Raw genomic sequence first — 3,536 nt, forward strand, 5'->3', positions numbered from 1 at the left:
TGAGGCCAGGACCCTGGAGGAGGAAAGAGGAAGGGACTGAGGGAAGAGACGTTGAGGGGGTAACACTGAGTGGACCCGGTGAACGTAGAGCTGGTGGGGAGGAATGGATAAGGACTTACTCACTGAAGTGAACAGCGGGCAGAGATGCGTCCCTGGAGCCAAGGACCAAGGCAGCACATTTCTGACCCTTACCACTCCAAGAACCAGTTCCTGACATTTGAGACCTGGCTCCTCCAGGATGGCCCCAACCCCAGGGGCTGAAGGCATATGCAAGCCCTGCAACAGCAGGAAAGCTTCTCTCCAGGCTGCTGCGGGCTCAGAGCCTGGGGCTAGACCTCAGGGCTTACACCTTCAGGAGAATCGAATCTCACATAATCACATATGTGACAAAGGCCTCAGCTATAAGCAACATTAATGAGGACAAATGAAGGGGCCGAACGCGGCAGCCCGCACAGCGGCTCCCAGGGCCCTGCCTTGCAGGGGGGCCGCTGGGGCGGCGGGGGAGCACCTCACTTTTGGCCGCAGCTCTTGGCCTTGCCTGGTGGAGATGTAGGAGAACCCTCTCACCGAGGGGGCGCCTCAGCCACTGCCTGGACAGCCTGGGCTTGAGGACAGGCCGTGCATGGCAGGGGGTTTTGAGGGATGTCTAAGAAGATTCTAAGAGCATGTTTACACAATTTTACGAAAGCTATCTTAGGGGAGATATGCAAGTAGAGCTTAGTTGGATATGGTCTGATCGTGTTAAATAAACAACAATCCCTGCATCCCGTTGGTTGCTGCATTGGGAACATAGCTATTAGAATTTTAATTCTAGCTAATGAGTAACGGCACCCGGACAGGCATCCGACCGAGTGCCATGAATCGGTCCTGCATCCAGGATGGGGTTGGCTCTTAGCTCATTCCCTCCTCCCCTTCAAGACCACTGGTATCTGCCCATCCATTTCTTTTTGTGACAGAACAGAAAACATTCGACTTTGGGAGTTTTGCTCCCCCCATCTCCTGAGGGGATCACAGCCAACAGATAAGAAGGCATTTATAAACCAAGCAGCCTAGGACTAGGCCTGGTGAAGTGGCTGTAGTTCTGTCCTGGCCCTGGCTGGCGGGGATGCGGGGGGCGGGCAGGCCCCACTGTGCCAGGCTGGGTTTTGATGCCTAGAACCAGCTCAGACAACCTTCAGAGGTAGAAAAGACAGCAGTCTAATGTGCCTTTGGTGAGAGGACCTAAAAAACTCCCCCATTCACAGGCAAAAGTGTTTGTTGTGAAAGCATCCCAACTTGGCAGCAGGGAGACTCTCACCACCATTTCAGCATTGGCTCTGTGAAATTCAAGAGACTGCAGGGAGGACAACCTCTCTCCCAAGGGAGGTCTCCGACAGGACACTAAAAGAAAGACCCCTCATCAGAGTCCAAATGAAACATTCTCAGAATTTCCCGACATGAATTAAACAAGCCGATTTTATTAGATCAATATGAAGGGATTTGAAACTAATTAACCAGTGTGGAGATCAGATGAGCCAATGACAGCGAGACAATGGAATGAAAACTTGGCTTGTCCGTAAAAGGCCTGCCTGAATTCAGACACTGTAATAACACCGGGTCTCACTCACTGTGGAGGAAATTCCCATTGCTCAGTAAAAGAAAGTAAGGTGGGTGACAAATTCACTGTCACCAGCAATCTTCTTCAGGGAATATCCTCTTCATGACAGTCTGATTGATTTTCCATTCCTGGAAGGAACAGAAGGAAGCAGAAGTGATCAGAAAACATAAATATCTTTTAAGAAAGCCAGGCAGGATGCTGGAAGAACACATGTGTACAAGAGAAATAAACAAGAAAAATAATGCACTTGGGAAAATGAGTTTCCAGCAACAACGGGGTGACTGAGACAATAAAATTGGGATGGGAAACAGCGTGGAGCCTCTTACCACACAGCTTGCCTGGCAACCACATCCTCAAGGCGGAGGCAGGGGAAGCTCACGTGTGGGGGGGCCAGTTTCCTCCTCTCCTGAAACAAACATTTGGGTCAGATGAACTCTAAGGTCCCTTCTGGCCCCAAGATGCTACTATTCGTTACTACAGTAATGCCCCCTTCTCCGTGGTTTTGCTTTCTGAGGTTTCAGTTACCCGTGGTCAGCAGCGATCCGTGGTTGGCTGTGGTCCAGGAGCAGATGATCCTCATTCTGAAGGTCAACAGTATCTTCTTGTAGACTTTCTCCTGTTGCTGAAGGTCAATAGTAGCCTAACGCTATGTCACGAGGCCTACCTCGTTCACCTCACTCATCTCATCGTGTAGGCATTTTACCATCTCACATCATCACAAGAGTGAGTTCGGTACAATAAGATCTTTTGAGAGAGAGAGAGAGACCATATTCACATAATTTTTATTACAGTATATTGTTATAATTGTTCTGTTTTATGATTACTCTCTTACTGTGCATAATTAATAAATTAAGCTTTATCACAGGTATGCATGTATAGAAAAAACATAGCATACAGTTTTGATGCTTAGATAGTACTATTCACAGTTTCAGGCATCCACTGGGGGGCCTGGAACGTATCCCCCGTATGGATAAGGGAGGACTACCGCATTCCAGAGCTACCCTGAGAGAGGCCCAGGTCAGCTTTGACAGAGAACTGGTGATAACTGCATTGTGGGAGGACAGAGTGGGGACTTCTAAATCAGGGCTAGACCTGACCTCCACGCACTCTCTTCATTTATCAGAATCTTCTCAGGACCCAGTCAGGTTGTCTCATATTATTTTATACCAGCCTAACGCTAGGCTGTCCATGTGGTGGCTCAAAATGTACGCATCCCTCATGTCTCCTGAAGTGGTGAAAAGCCCTCAGCTTTCGGAGTCAAAGAGAACTGGATTCAAATCCCCACTATATCACCAGCTAGTTGTGTGATTCTAGACTAGTCACTTCCACATAATGGAGTATTAGGCAGCCATTAAGAAGAACGAAGGGCTCTGTAAGGACTTACATGGAGAAATGTCCACAATGTATTATTTAATAGTACACCAAAAGGTGGAAGCAACCCAAGTGTCTATCAATGGATGAATGGACAAACCAAATATATATATATATATATGTATATATATACATGGACAAACCAAATATATATATATATATATATATATATATATATATATATATATATGCCCATTGGGATATTATTCAGCCTTTAAAAGGAAGGAAATTCTGACATATCCTATAACATAGATGAACCTTGAAGACAGTATGCTAAGTGAAATAAGCCAGTCACAAAAGGACAAATCCTGTATGATTCCATTTATCTGAGGTGGTCAGATTCATAAAAATGGAAAGTAGAGTTGGTGGCTACTAGAGGTGGGGTGGGGGAGGGGAGAATAGGGAGGCAGTGTTTAATGAGTACAGCTTTTCAGTTCGGGAAGATAAAAAAGAGTTCTGGAGATGGATGGTGGCGATAGTTGCCCAACAATGTGAATGGACTTAATGCTACTCAACTGTACACTTAAAAGTGGTGAAAATGGTAAAATTCTATGTGATGTATGTTTTC

General features: G+C 46.5%; 1 long non-coding RNA gene across 1 annotated transcript; it reads right to left on the reverse strand.

Moving 5' to 3' along the window:
* Positions 1-1,437: 1,437 nt before the first annotated feature.
* LOC118002913 lies at positions 1,438-2,871 on the reverse strand. The gene is made up of 3 exons (XR_004677223.1): positions 2,123-2,871; positions 1,924-2,003; positions 1,438-1,725 (listed from the first exon to the last, which is right to left on the reverse strand). It is a non-coding gene; the product is annotated as an uncharacterized LOC118002913 (long non-coding RNA).
* Between the last annotated feature and the right edge of the window lie 665 nt (positions 2,872-3,536).

This window comes from Mirounga leonina, unplaced genomic scaffold (genome assembly GCF_011800145.1).
Source record: "Mirounga leonina isolate KUSES-001 unplaced genomic scaffold, KU_Mleo_1.0 Mir_86, whole genome shotgun sequence".
Taxonomy (NCBI): Eukaryota; Metazoa; Chordata; class Mammalia; order Carnivora; family Phocidae; genus Mirounga; species Mirounga leonina.